General features: G+C 40.3%; 1 long non-coding RNA gene across 1 annotated transcript; it reads right to left on the minus strand.

Moving 5' to 3' along the window:
- Nucleotides 1-4711: 4711 nt before the first annotated feature.
- On the minus strand, nucleotides 4712-8854 carry LOC309481059. Its single transcript, XR_014199887.1, has 3 exons — nucleotides 8262-8854; nucleotides 5100-5175; nucleotides 4712-4824 (listed from the first exon to the last, which is right to left on the minus strand). It is a non-coding gene; the product is annotated as an uncharacterized lncRNA (long non-coding RNA).
- Nucleotides 8855-16052: the final 7198 nt, after the last annotated feature.

A 16052-nucleotide genomic window follows, 5' to 3' on the forward strand; every position in this document is an offset into this window, starting at 1 on the left:
ACAAATTGTGGGCGCTACGAACTGGATCAAGGTAAAAAAATAAAATAAAATAATCTTACATTCTTTTATTTTTTTACTTTCATAAAAACTTACAAACATTTTAAAGGTAAGATTCAAAGAATATGCTTTCATTCTCTTGTATAAGAAAATAGATCCGTTATAGTTTACGATCTTAATCATACATTTTGTTTCCATAGAGTAACCTCGCCTCATAACGAGGGCGTAACCTCACATTTACTCAGAGCTATGTCTGCAAGTCCAGATTTTCATGACGCTGATCATGACACAACATTGTGTGTAAGTAACTTTTACTATTTTCTCCTTGTTTCATTTTACTGTGACTTGCGTTGTTTTTATTCATATCACTCTCATTTAATTGTTTTCCAGCTGCCTGTAAGACGTACTACGAGACAGTACGCAGGAGCTTCAGGTACAAACAACCAGATCTGGCATTGCAGGCCGAAGCTGTGAAGAGTTCAGCTCGGAGTCGAGCGAGAAGAAAGAGGGTAAGATTTTTAGTCAATGTGACTATTTTTCACGTGCATTAATAGATGTTTTGTGTCCATACACAGTGCATCACAGTACTGATTGTCTGTATTGGTTGTTTTTACAGCTGCTAGAAGCGAGACGGTGTGCTAGGTGAGGATGACATGGGCATTTGGAAGTGTGCCACCATAGATCTGATGTCCGATGAAGTTCAACCACCAGCCAGGAGCTCACAGAGCTCTGTGCTACGCTGCAGTCGAGATTAGAGGCGACTCCTAAATACAGGGCAACGCACCACAGACGTTTTCAAAGTGGATCGAATTCAGAGAGAACGCCGCTAGTCACCTACAGCTCCGAAGATGAAAACAGACACTGAGCTTCCAATTTGTTGTGTGTGCAGATGATCTATGCTTTGTACATAGGTGTATATTGTTTTGTGTTTGTGCTAATAAAGCTCTTTCTTTGAATAAACAGCATGTCCCTGGCAAATTTTCCTTTCCTTTATAAATTCATGTCCTTGATGGTAATATAGTGTAGTCCATAGGTTAACAATGACATGAATATACCACAGAATAGCATATTATGAATATAAAAAAAATAATTTATATATTATTATTTATATGAATATTATAATTTTTTGAATTTATAATGAGCGAGGGTGACCAATAGTAACAGATCTGCCAACCAATCACGAGTGATTTTTCTTGTTTAAACCACGTGGGTTCAACCAATAGTGAGTGAGGAAATTCAAGCCTTTCTCTGGCGGGAGCTGCTATTCATATGGTAATTAGAGCCATTCACACCTCCGGCGCGAGCGCTCTGCATACGTCATGGTTCGTTTCCGACAATATTCGGCACAGACGAACGCGACGTTCACAGGCTGTAAATTGTCGTTAGCTGCCGAAAATTAGGGAGATTTACGGCCGTTTACGGGGTCGGAAATCCCAATTTTCATGCAGTGTTTGCTTTCGGGGGCAAAGCATACCAATATCGAGTTCTTCCATTCGGCCTGGCTTTATCACCCCGCACTTTCACCAAATGCGTGGATGCAGCTCTGGCGCCTCTGCGCCTCCAGGGTATTCGCATCATGAACTACATCGACGATTGGTTGATTTTAGCTCAGTCGCATCAGATGGCGGTTCAACATCGAGATGTTGTTCTCGCCCACATGAAAGAGCTGGGGTTACGGCTGAACGCCAAGAAGAGTGTGCTTTCTCCACTTCAGAGGACCACTTTTTTAGGCGTGGTTTGGGATTCAGTGTCGATGCAGGCGCGCCTGTCACCGCCACGTGTAGATTCCATCCTTGCAGCTGTGAAAAGTGTAAAGCTAGGCCAGCTACTCACTGTCAAACAGTTCCAGAGACTGTTGGGTCTCATGGCAGCAGCTTCCAACGTGATACCTTTTGGACTACTGCACATGAGGCCCCTGCAGTGGTGGCTCAGGACCAGAGGGTTTTCCCCGAGGGGCAACCCATTTCGCACAATCAAGGTCACGCGGCGATGCCTACGTGCCTTGGTTATGTGGAAGAAACCTTGGTTCCTGTCCCAGGGCCCAGTGTCGAGAGAGACGTCTCACTGTCCACTTTGGTTCTCCCTCACGCATCCAGCTCCTCTGGGACTGGATGCTATGGTACAGACGTGGCCGAGGCTACGTCTGTACGCCTTTCCCCCAGTTGCTCTGCTCCCGGGAGTTCTGGAGAGAGTTCGCAGGGACCGGGTTTGCCTGCTTCTTATAGCCCCGCGCTGGCCGGGCAGAGTATGGTTTCCCGATCTTGTGTCCCTCCTCGACGGGCATCCTCTGGAGCTTCCCGTCAGGAGGGACCTTCTGTCCCAAGCAGGGGGCTCGATTTTTCACCCCGACCAGAACTGTGGAACCTGTGGGCTTGGCCTCTGAGGGGGCCCAGCTCATAGAGTCAGGTCTCTCAACTGAGGTTGTTGAGACCATTCTACAGTCCAGAGCTCCCTCCACGAGGAAACTTTATGCCCTGAAGTGGAGAGTATTCACTTCTTGGTGTAGTGACCGTCGGTTGGATCCAGTCAACTGCCCAATTGGTACAGTTCTGGAGTTCCTGCAGGACCGGTTCACTGCAGGTCTGACCCCGTCCACTTTAAAGGTCTATGTGGCGGCCATAGGTGCTTACCACATTCCTTTGGGTGGAATGTCTGTGGGGAAAGACCCTCTGGTATCTCGTTTCCTTCGTGGCACTTGGAGGCTGAGGCCTGCAGTTCGCTCTAGGGTGCCACCTTGGGATTTGTCCATTGCGCTGCAAGGCCTTTCCCTGGCCCCCTTTGAGCCTATTGAGGAGGTTCCTGAGAAATTCTTGACTTTGAAAGCTCTGTTCCTTCTAGCCATTTCTTCTCTAAAGAGAATAGGGGATCTCCAAGCATTGTCGGTTGCTCCGTCATGCTTGGAGTTTGCTCCGGGTATGGTCAAAGCTTTTCTTCACCCTAGACCGGGCTATATCCCCAAGGTCCACACTAATGTGGCTAGACCTATTGTTCTGCAGGCCTTCTGTCCTCCTCCCTTTCAGAATGCGGACCAGGAGGCGAATAATTTGCTTTGCCCTGTTCGGGCGTTAGACGCATATGTCCACAGAGCTGCCCTGTGGCGTAAGAGTGATCAATTGTTTGTTTGCTTTGGGTCCCCTAACAAAGGAGGTCCAGTGTCTAAGCAAAGGATGAGCAAGTGGGTGGTTGAGGCTATCTCACTTGCTTATGAGGCGGCTGGGCAGCCTTCTCCTTTGGCTGTCCGGTCGCACTCTACTAGGAGTATGGCGGCCTCTAAGGCCCTTATATCAGGAGTGTATTTACAGGACGTTTGTGATGCGGCAGGCTGGTCCTCACCGCACACCTTCGTCAGGTTTTACTCTCTGGACTTAGACTCTACTCCAGGGTCTCAGGTTTTGTCTTCCTAGTGCTGCGCAATTGATTTCACACAGGACAGACATTTGTAGCTATGGTGGCGTTGGTATAGACGTTCCCCATAGCGTCAATTCGACGCAACGCGAGTTCCCTTGAAAGGGAACGCCTCGGTTACGACTGTAACCTCGGTTCCCAGAAGAGGGAACGAGCGTTGCGTCACCTTGCCATAACGTACTAAGCCCTTGATCACTTCTAATGAATTTTTTTCCCTTACTAAATTGTTTAATGTAAGGGAACTTATCTGGGATTTATGTAGGTGTGTTTGAGTTGTTTAAAACATTTTTATTTAATAATTAAGATATCATAGAGTTGTTTGTTGTGGGGTAAAAGTGGACTGGAACTAGCTCGCGGCGCTACACTGTCTATTTTTGGTCCGAAATAATAAACGGTCCGTGAAGCACAAATGAGTACTGCAGTTTCGTTCTGCTTTCATTTGGTTTGCCATTTGATGCTGGGCAACATTGTGGTCGGGCCATAGTCTCGCGTAGCCAGACATTCAGACTGACAGCAGAAGATCTGGACTCTATCACAGCTTTTCTTGGCCAAGGACCGCCCAAGAGGACGTTTGACTGACATGTAATGCAACCAATCACAGTTTGTTTTGTTCCGCGTCATGTTTAGGGGTGTGCCAATATAATGTCGATGTCCCTACAATAGCAGGCCGGCATGCATCTAATAAATTATTCATTCAAGAACGTTGTGCTAGTTTACTGCAACAATGGAGCCGCGAACTTCACATACTTTTGAAAATCCAGCATTTAGCCCTAGTTGATCCTGGTAAGCGCTCATTGTCACAATTGTAAACACAACGGCTTTCTTCTTCCACGTGGGGTTTTAACATTACGGCGGTTTCCAGGTGGAACGATAAAGAACGCAACACACACGTGTGAATCCTGTAGTATTCAACCAATCAGATTGCGACTTTGAAACTCCTGAAGTGTTTTCAGAAAAGTGTGCCATTTGCATCAGACGTTCAGCAAACGGTTCGTGGTCCGTCTGTGGCTGAGACTAGTCACGCCAGCGGGACATATATCAAAATTATGGTCGCACCGGCAGGAATATGGTCACAGTCTGAAGCCCTGTCCCCAATAGTTCCCCGGGCGCCAAAGCAAAAATGGCTGCCCACTGCTCCGGGTGCGTGTATACTGTGTGTGTGTGCACTTGAATGGGTGAAATGAAGAGCACAAATTCCCAGTATGGGGACACCATAATTGGCTACACGTCACAATACACAATTGTAGCTTTTTAAAAAAAGCCAATATTCGTACACCAAAATCAAACAAACCATCAAATCATTTTACCTGCAGCCACATTTATCCTGTTATGTCACGTCTGAGGGTCTTTCCCTTGATGTTCTCCAGTGAACTAAATACAGGACTGATGATGCTGACATGTTTTCCTTTCTTTGTGTCACTTCTGAGGAAGAAAGACAAAAGGATAAAAAGTTACTCATATTCACAGTATCACAAGTAGAGGAAATTACTTTTGATGATGAGAATAATACTTTTAACTACATAATATACTAATCCCAATACAGGGCTCGACAATAAGGACTGCCGGATGGCCCGGGGACAGTGTGAACGACGCCCGGGTCAGTTGACGGGGAACTGTCACTTGCCTGATCGAAAAAATCCTTAGCGTTGAGCCCTGCCCAATGAAAGCTTTAGAAGCAATGGTTAAAATTGACTAACATCTTACTGCAGTTGATTACAGTGGTGGATTTATCTCTCTGCTGGGGGCCTGTTCTCCCCGAAAAGTGCTCCAGTGCTTGATCTAAAAAATAAAATGTAAACAAATATCTTATCATTAGCAGTGTTTGTGTTTGTTTAGTTTTATTTGTGGGCTGTATTATTTGATTATCTGCTCAAATAGTGTTTTCATGACAAAGTATGAATAAAAATGCAAATACAAAAATAAAAAATTGTAAGTCCAAACAAAATCACACAAGGCAAAAAGTTTCTGCTGCACTTCTCTTGAGGTTGAAATTATCCATTATTATTATTATTGTTGTGAATAATTATAATAATTATACTTTAACATATATTTAGATATTTGAAGTGGTGTTTTGATAAAAATATCATAGAATGCAAATCAAATAATAATAATAAAAAGCTAATAAAATAATAATTAGAAATAATAATAATTCAAAAGGTATATATTTCTTGAAGACATGACACTGATTCAACATACAGATTTTTTATTTTAAAAAATGTATTATTGATTTATGTTTTTTTTTTTTACTTTGTCAATAGTTTAGCATTAAACGTTATATCAACATTGTGTCAACGTTGAAACAACAACGGACATTATCTCAATGAAACTGTATTTCAACTTTGAAGGTCACCCATGTGCCGACTAGAACTGAAAAGAAAAGTCTGTGCTGTTGGCCTCTAAGGAAAACTGGACACAATTATGTTAAATGAATGAAACAGCACTTTATTCTGTACTCCTGTATCATATGCTGCAAATATGAATTTACATGGGATTTTCCTTCATTAATCTCATTTAGTGGATTTTCAAAAGTATGTGAATTTCACTGTGAAACTACAGCAAGAATTCCAACAACAATCAGCTACTATGAAGAATTGGTTTAAACACATGCACAAAAAACAGAGACAATTCAAAAATCAGCACATGAATCTCAACAATGGTGGCAATAAAAAAACCTGCTGGGAGTTTTATACTATCCTGGAACCCAGCATGCATTGCGACATGACACTTTTGATTGTCACCATTGTTGAGGTTCATATGCTGATTGTTGATATCAGTGTATGTCTAGTCACGCAGGAGTTAAAACTGTTTTAGACACAATTTAATTTCAATGTTTTTAAAGTTAGCTGAAACATTGATGATCCTATGCTGTAGAAACACAGAAGTGCTGTGATCACTAAATACAAATACTTTCGTACATGTATGAAATAAATGATGTTAAACTGGTTTCACGCTCAGTGTGTCTGGAAGTCAGTTGTAGCCCAGCTTACAGACTTTTTTTTATAAGAACGTTCTCCAAATATTCAGTATTGGTTCTGGGAACATGAAAAATGTCCAGTTTTCTTGACGTTAGAGGAATGTGTTTTAAAAGGTATCAAACTTTCAACTTAATTTTGATTTAAAATTCAACATTCTAGGAATGTTGATTTCTAACATTCCAAGAACATAAAAATGTCCAGTTTCCTTAATGTTACTAGAATGTTATTTAAAGGTTAGTATGGTGTTCCTGAAACATTCTTTCAATCATCTTTCAAAAGAGTAATAAGAACACAAACTACAACGTTATTCAGAAACAGCCTTAGATGAACTGAGGATAAAAGACATTAACTCTCTGAAGATCTGATTAAACAACTCCACAAAATAGAGACGTTAGAAATCGACGTTCCTAGAATGTTGAACTTTAAATCAAAATTAAGTTGAAAGAACGTTTGAGGAACATTATACCTTTTAAAACACGTTCCTCTAACGCCAAGAAAACTGGAAATTTTTCACGTTCCCAGAACCAACACTGAATATTTGGAGAACGTTCTTATAACAAAAGTCTGTTAGCTGGGAGTTCTTGTGTTTCTGCTCGTCTCTTCTCTTTTTTCTGTTCTTGTCCTTCAGTGATTCTGCTTATCAGGTGTTCATCAGTGTCTCAGTTCACTCATTTCTTTTCATTCACTCTGTCAAGTGGACTAGATAACTAATGTAGGGAATAGTGAATGAGGGCATAGGGTGTGATTTGGACACACAGCCTCTGAGAGTCAACTTTGAGTGCTGTTAATTCACAGTATATTCCTGTAGGCTTGAAAACGACAAATATTACCCAGAATGCATTGTTTTCTATGGTATTTTACTGTTATAATGGAAAATGGTATGATACTGTAAGGCTTTTGCCATTTTTTACAGCATGGCTTAACAATGCACAGATGTTTTTTTCTCTAAAAAATCACACAAAAAAAATAACTTACATTAAGATTTATTTTGTGTGCAGTACCAAACTTTTCCACTAGATGACATCCAGACTCCACAGGTGACCATCGATTTCCATATATGGTTTGAGTGAATTGAACCATTTACTTCCATGCTTTGCAAGTACAGTTTGTGCAGTAATGGTAATATTTGGTTTTGAACCACGTCACAAATAAAGAATCTATCTCTATTTATCTATTGCGCTATTATTTCTTTTGAATCACCAAATATGAAAATTATAGTCTGAACGCTTACAAATGCTATATTGTTTGTCGAGACTACTTTATGTTTAGACTAAGATATTACTGATATAAATGTAGAATGGCAAGTGTCCCACAGGTGTCGGGGAGGGGCAGTCTTAAAAATATTTTTATAAATCATAAATTCTGATATTTATTCTTTGTAATGTGTGAAAAGTATTGATATTAAAAGTTAATTCTTTGTATGTTGATTGTATGTTTATTTTTTATTTATTTATTTTTAATTTTTTTTAAAGTGGGATTTTTGGAGAATCCAATTTGGATCATTTTGACCCGGACCATACAGGCTGCAACCAGAAATCGAACAGTGCATGAGGGTTAATTAAGAGAAGCTTTTCAAAATGAATAGGAGAGCATACAAAATGTTTGCATATACAGTATGTTTAAATAAACGTATTATTACAAATATATATTGTTAACACATATGATCTTAACATACTGCACAGTACCATATAGAAATGCATTATATAAATATCTGTAATATATGCATATATACTAATTTTACTATAGGTATTATACCATAAAACTATGATATAAAACTATATCAATCCATATAAAATCCTAAATAAGCATATGGAATGTTTTCATATATGTTGTTTAAATAAATGTATACATAAAATATATATTGTTTACATATATGGCATTAACATACATTACCTTATAAAAAGGTCAGCAGCCATGTCACCCTGTAGCCCAAGACTGGTTGCCCACTGAAGCTAAGCAGGGCTGAGCCTGGTTAGTACCTGGATGGGAGACCTCCTGAGAAAACCAGGTTGCTGCTGGAAGAGATGGTAGTGAGGCCAGCAGGGGGCGCTCACCCTGTGGTCTGTGTGGGTCCTAACGCCCCAGTATAGTGATGGGGACACTATACTGTCAAAGAGCACCGTCCTTCGGATGAGACGTAAAACCGAGGTTCTGACTCTCTGTGGTCATCAAAAATCCCAGGATGTCTTTCGAAAGAGTAGGGGTTTAACTCCGGCATCCTGGCCAAATTTGCCCCTTTGCCTCTGTCCATCATGGCCTCCTAATCATCCTCATATACTGATTGGCTTCATCACTGTCTCCTCTCCACCAGTAAGCTGGTGTGTGGTGGGCGTTCTGGCGCAATATGGCTGCCGTCGCATCATCCAAGTGGATGCTGCACATTGGTGGTGGTTGAGGAGATTCCCCCCTTCTATGTAAAGCGCTTTGAGTACCGAGAAAAGCGCTATATAAATGTAATGAATTATTATTATTATTATTATTATAAAAAATCATCACATAAATATTTTTAATTTATGTGTTTATACTAATTTTACTATGGGGTTTCATATGTTTTCATATGTGACATAATGTATATCAAATCCTATATGTTCTGGCTCTGGCTGTTTATAAAGCACAATTGTTGTAGCTAAAAAAGCCATGAGAAAATGAGAGCAGGGGCCTGTACCATGAAGCCGGTTTAGGTGGCTAGCCAGCTATGTTTCAGTTTAGTTTCCGCCAACCCTGGGTTTTAGGTACTATGAAAGTAGCTCGGCTTTAATCGGTGTTCGTCGCCATGGTATCTTACGCTGCACGGCTAACCTGCTCCGGGGCAGGTTATGTTCTGGATTCAAGATCTCAGACTGAAGTTTGACCAATCAGCTGAGAGCAAAGAAACATATAGGTGACGTAACTTATTCCCAGTGTCTGTTACAATGACTTCACCTTTTCTTCCAAATCCTGTGACATCTCAGCGCAAATTGTTAGACGAGCACTTCGTAGAGAAAGAGTTTTTAGCCAGACAAAATCCCCTTGCCTTTCCTGATAGTTACTTGTATGAAAGATACAGATTTTCCGCGGAAGGAATGTCTTATCTTTGCGAACTTCTTGAGCCGCACATAAAGAATTTAACACGTCGAATTCATGCACTTACTGTACCGCAAATATTGCGTTGCGTTTTTTTGCAAGTGGTACATTCTTGTACGGTGGGTGACGCACAGAAGCTCGGGGAAAACACGGTTTGTCGAACCATTCGTAAGGTGGTCCTCGCTCTGCAGGAGTACATGAATAGTTTCATTAATAGTGTTCCCCGGACATTTATCGGCCATGTCCATAAAAGAGGGCTTTTATAAAATTGCCGGTAAGATATATTGTTAGGGTGACATCACATGAACACATTTTATTTTATTTTTTTCAAAAAGCAAATTGCACAAATGTACTATACAATATAATACATGTTAAGAATTATTTCTTATAAATCTTTATTATTATTCTGTTAATCTTATGATAGGATTCCCTAGCTTTCTTAGTAGTACAAATACGTTCTATATTTATGTAAAATTATGTATGTATGTGTAGCCTATAGCCTATTTTTATAATATATAAAAAATGTGCATGTATCATTTTTTATATATTATAAAAATAGGCTATAGGCTATATTACACATATAGGCTGCACATACATACATAATTTTACATAAATATAGAACGTATTTGTTTAACTTACACATTAACAATCAGCAATCTTTCTCCAACAGTCTTCTCTTGCTTTGGCAGCAGAGACCGTATTGTTTCGAGCTTGAAATACATATTTAAATTAATCGTAATTATGAATGATTATCTCTTGCTCCTCCGCGGAAAAATATATCGCTCTCGCTCTACCCGCGATTGGTTGTTCAGTGTCGACGTCACTCTTTTATGTGCACGCGCGCGTGGAGTAATCATAGCTTAAAGGGGACATATCATGCTAAATGCACTTTTTTAGCCCTTAAATGCATTTTGTTGTATATTTGGAGTGTTTAGAAGTACAGAAAAGATGAAATTATTCTCTTCAGGTGCTTCGTTGATATCTTTATATTCTGTTTTGGTCATATTTTTTAACCGGTTCAGATTTTTCTGTTATCTATGACGTTTTTTGAACTATCACGTCACAGTATTTGCAGCGGAACTGCCAAATAAGGACATTGACTTCCGGCCCAACACTTCGAGCAATCCGCCATTATTATTTCTCGCTGCAATTTTGTAGTCCAAGCTAAAGGATGCAGAAGTTACGAGAGGGTAAGTTAAAATGTTCGGTTGTTGGATGTAGTAACCCACACGCTTCATTACACCGTCTAATTTAGATGAACTGCCGCGCTTGTGACAGGAGCATGTTTAACTGAAAGAACGAGCAGAGAGAGAGACCTCTCTCTTCAGAGCCAGGCGAAAGTGTAAACAAGACATCACCGTCTCCAAACTAGGCGCTGTCTTGCTCTCTCTCCCTCGGACATATTAATCAAAATAAATCGACACGGTGGTAAAAGGTCGGAAGACCAAAGTTTCATGTGTAAATACAGTACACACCATTGCGATACATCCATATGAAGACGTTGTTCTGCAGGTTCGTCGTCTTCATTTTCATCTCGCTCCGGCTCTGGCTCGAACATGTAAGGCTGGCTGGACAAGTCTTCCGTTGTTGACATTTTGTTAATAACGTGTGTATAAAAGTTTCTGTGCGCTAGATAATCCTATCTCTGCTACCAGACTACAAAAATGGCCGAACGGGGTGGAGTTGAACCGAGTGTCACCGCTACAACCTGGAGAGGGGGCGGGGTATGAAGTGTCTCAATATTATTTAAAGAGACCGCACCAAAACGAGTTGCTTTCAGAAGCACATTAGAAAAGGGGTAGAAAAGGGGCCTGTGGAGCTATAATAATGAGGAATTCAGACCCAAGCATTGCAGTTCCGCTTTATATAGACTACAAATGTATGATTTATATGTAAAAAGGAACAATTTAAAAGCATGATATGTCTCCTTTAAGGATCAAAGCCTGAGTTGACAGAGAAAGTTGATGAGCTGCATCATGGTACCAATAAAGCCTGATTGCATCGGTTTGGTTTTGTCAACTCAAAACTAATCCTGTAACCCCGAGTTTGTTCAGCTACCTTCATGGTACAGGCCCCAGGTGATGTTGGCTGTTTATTGATGACGATATCATCACGTAATTGCATGAATCCCTGATCTTATTCAGTGTCTAATGCTTTGATTATAGAACTTGTGGTGGTTTTAATATTGCTTTATTCATAATAAAAGTCATTTGATTCTACAGCATATCTAGCAGTGTTGTTTATCAAATAATATACTTGGTTTTTGAAAACTAATTAGTGCACAAAAACCTATCATCTATGACATTACTTAGCATTGCATATACCACAGAGAGGTATCAGACATCAAGAAACAGCATATGAATCTCAACAATGGTGACAATCAAACAAAATATCCAGATAATCAGATCAACTCTGAGCATAAAACAAGCTACAAAAAATCCAGCTGCATAATTTATTAATGCTGCAATGCATGCTGGGAGATAAGGGTGAGTTTTGATCGGTGGTACCCAGCATGCACTGCAGCATGAAGCATTTCATTGATTGTCACCATTGTTGAGAGTCATACACTGATTCTTCATGGCTAAGTAAAAATGTAGAGGAAACAGTTTTATGCACTAAATGTCTTTAAAATCCTTTATATTATTTGATAAACAACATTGCTCTCATGCTGTAAAATGAAATCTATTATAAAACAACATTAAAACTACAAGTCCTATATAATCAAAGCATTAGGCACTGAATAAAGAGTCAAGGGTCAAGAGCACAAGTAAAGCAAACGCTAACCACCATCATGGTGACTTTAAAATGCAAAATCTGATTTCATTAAAACAGAAATTAAATAAAGTAAATCTGGTTAGTTTTAAGTGAAGCTGGTAATACAGCCATGCATTTCACCTTTTTGTATGGTTTATTCCAACCAAATTTCAACGACTGCCCAACGTTGGCGCTTGACGTCAAACAAACATTGGATTTAGACCTGACTTTCATTTTCAACCAAAATCCAACATCTGACTGACGTTGTAGTCTATATCCTGTGCCTGCTGGGATCAACATCATGACATCTTGACGTCAAATAAATGTTGAATTGACATCAAATACCAACAAAGCATGACATCAAAATAACATCAAAATGACATCAGCAGAGGTCAAAATCTTGACAACAAATTGACATCGACACTTTGACGTCAATATGACTTTCATTTTTGACCTATTTCGTGACATAATTTCGTCAATGTTGGTGTCATATTGATGTTAAATTGACGTCAAGGTGCCCGCTGGGAATGCACAACATAAGTTATTTCTGGTATATGCATTGTAATGCAACAAGTCCATAGCCTTATCATGTTAGGCCTATTCATCAATGCACGTTAGATCGTGAATAAGTTAGTCGTGCTACAATTCAATGCAAAAGCACATATGTGTTTTCTTAATGCACAGAGTAATAAGTTAGATCTCTTATGCAATGAATTACAATAGCACATGTGTTATATCTTCAATAAACAACGGAATGAGATAGTTATTATATGCATTGCAATGCAAAAAGTAAACAGCTTATGTTATTCTTCAGTGCAAAACTTTAGATCGTGTGTGCAATGCAACAGTATACAAATGTTACCTTTTCGTAACACGGAATGAGGTAGTTCTTCTATGCATTGTAATGCAAAAGGTATGGCAAGCCATGGCAGGATGACTTGTAGGCTATAGTCTACTTGAAAGGAAAACAAATTTGCAGAGTAAAAACAGAGTTTGTGTTGCTGAATCATTTATATTTTTTCTAGTAGGCTACATCTTAAAATATAGAGCTCATGACAAATCAAAGTTCCAGATGAACAAACATTAAATGCAAAAACCAGTGTGAATAACAATATCTTAAAATAAACTAGAGAGTGGATACACAGATATGGCCTATTTATGAATGAAATTCATGCATTTATTTGTCATTTAAACTGACGCAAACAGGGAAAGAGAGTAGAAAACAGGGAAATCTCTTTTCCGAGAGATACTGAAGCCAAAAATTATCCTTAATTTTGGAATAATGTAAAACGCGTTGCGGCAGCACGCAGACTGTAGCTGTGTCCCAATGTGAAGGCTGCATCCTCCGAAGGCCGTATTTGAAGGCCGATTGGCCGCATTTGAAGACCGATTGCGTCACAGCGGTGCGACGAAGGACGGTCCCAATTCAAAGGCTGCATCCTAGGAAGGTCGCATTTGAAGGCCGATTGCGTCACGTGGCTCGATGAAGGCTGTCCCAATTCAGTTCTGCATCCTCCGAAGTCCGTATTTGAAGGCCGGTTGCGTCATCGCGATGCGACGAAGGCTACCCTGATTCAAAAGCGACGCCAAATGCGTCCTTCGTTTCCCCGTGAAAGGAAGGATACATAAATGAACACTTAGCGGCCTATCCTACCCCATAAGTCATTGCGCGCCGTTGACGACAGCATTTATTTATTTATTTTTAAAGGCGTTTGAGACTAGAGATCGGTGATGGACAGCAAATTCACATTTAAATGTAAGTATTATGTTTTCATTTATTTAAATGGCTAGCGAAACCGAGTTAAAGTTTATTATAAACTTCATCTTAACTCCTTCGTCACCATTGCGTGGCTTCATTTGACTTAGGTAAAGTTGGTTTTATATTCGCATATTCGCACATTCGCGGACTTCCGCGTTCAATAACTCGTGAACTAAACGTCGTTGCTACACAAAACACCTATCACATATAACTACAGATTAAACATCATAAGCTACAACATAATTTTCCTCAAAACGATCTTTCCTTTTCACTGGACAAAATACATTGATCTCTATGCGCAGGCTGCTAAGAAGGGACCATCTGCAAAGTGCAAACCCGAAGGAAAGCTAATTTTAAGAAGAAGATTTAAATATTAAAACAATGTTATTTGTGAAGTAACAATATTCAGCTCACAAGATATTAAACGCAGAACACCACAAATATACGAAGCAAATACCCAAGTTGCAGACTTGATCATGTAAGATCAAGTGTGAACATAAGTCAAGTTAAAAATTTTTTTTAAAAAGTTTCAGTTTTGATATTTGCTGTGTATTCACCTAGACTGCTTTAGTGTACTTTTGTGTAGGCTATTGTACATACAGTACGCAAAAATGTTTTATGTAAAAGTTACAATTATTCACCAAAGAGATTTTTTCATGTTCCAAAGTTTGTAGTATGTTCCTACTGACCAGACTGACTTAATACAGGTGGAATTTTCACAGTATCTCCCTTACTGTACGTTCAGTATACAAATATTAATTTTAAAAAAATTACAGTAATTCCCCAAAAGTATTTTTCCTGTTCCAAAGCCTGTAGTGCTTTCTTATTGACTTACACTATCCCACACTGACTTACTACAGGTGAAATTTTGACAATACCTCCCTTACTGTACGTACTGAAAGGTTGGGGTCAGAATCCCCTGTTTCTTCAATTAAATTATATATATCCTTTTGAATGATTACTTTATTCTTATTAAAAATTTAACAATCAAGTAGTATCCTAATCATTTCTGTATTTATTTTCTTTTAGGTGCATTCCAGTGTGTGCCTGTCACGTGAAATAAGGACAGAAGATGCAAGTGCAAGAAAAAGGTTTATTGAATGACACGTAGTCAGAGATCTGAAGCACACAGTTGATGGTCCCTGGTAGCGCAGGATGGCAGATGGGCAACCCGGATCCCGTGGTGTGAACTGGTGAGCAGAATCCTTGAACAAAGCTGACGGAACATCCAAACGAGTCCACAAAGTGAAGAGACGAAACAGGATCCTCAGACGACGACAGGCAGAACGAACTCGAGGGAAACACCACACCGGGAACCAGGAGACCAACTACACAGGAGATAATCCCACAACGATCTGACAAACACAAGACGGAAACAATGAGCTTATATAAGGATCGCTGATCAGAATCAGCTGGCGCTGATGACAATCAGCGGCTGATCAGCGACCACGCCCACACACACACACACAACACAAACACGAGAAGGAGTCAGTGAATTCATGAACCGTGACATTACCCCTCCCCCTAGGAGCGCCTCCTGGCGCTCCCAGGAGGACCTACCTGTTGATTGTAATCATCAATAAGGGAGTGATCCAGAATGTCTCTAGCAGGAACCCAACTTCTCTCCTCAGGACCGTAACCTTCCCAGTCCACCAGATACTGAAATCCGCGTCCCCTCCTTCTCGAGTCCAGAATACGGTTTACCGAATATGTAGGTTCCCCATCTACGAGTCGCGGCGGTGGGGGAACCGGGACTGGCGGATTAAGATGAGAACGAAAAACAGGCTTTAATTTGGAGACATGAAAGGCGGGATGAATTCTCCTGTACGCTGGAGGAAGTTTGAGGCGGACTGTCACCGGACTAATGATCTTGGTGACAGTGAATGGGCCAATGAATTTAGGAGCAAGTTTATTAGAGACGGAGCGGAGTGGAATATTTCTAGTAGAAAGCCACACTTTTTGACCCACGACGTATACGGGAGGCCTAGACCGGTGGCGATCGGCTTTGGCCTTGGTGCGTGCCCTCACCTGGAGCAGAGTCTCACGGGCTCTGGTCCATGTGCGGCAGCACCTCTGGACGAAAGCGTGAGCGGAGGGGA

This window comes from Leuciscus leuciscus, assembly GCF_965113295.1.
Source record: "Leuciscus leuciscus genome assembly, chromosome: 18".
Lineage (NCBI taxonomy): Eukaryota > Metazoa > Chordata > Actinopteri > Cypriniformes > Leuciscidae > Leuciscus > Leuciscus leuciscus.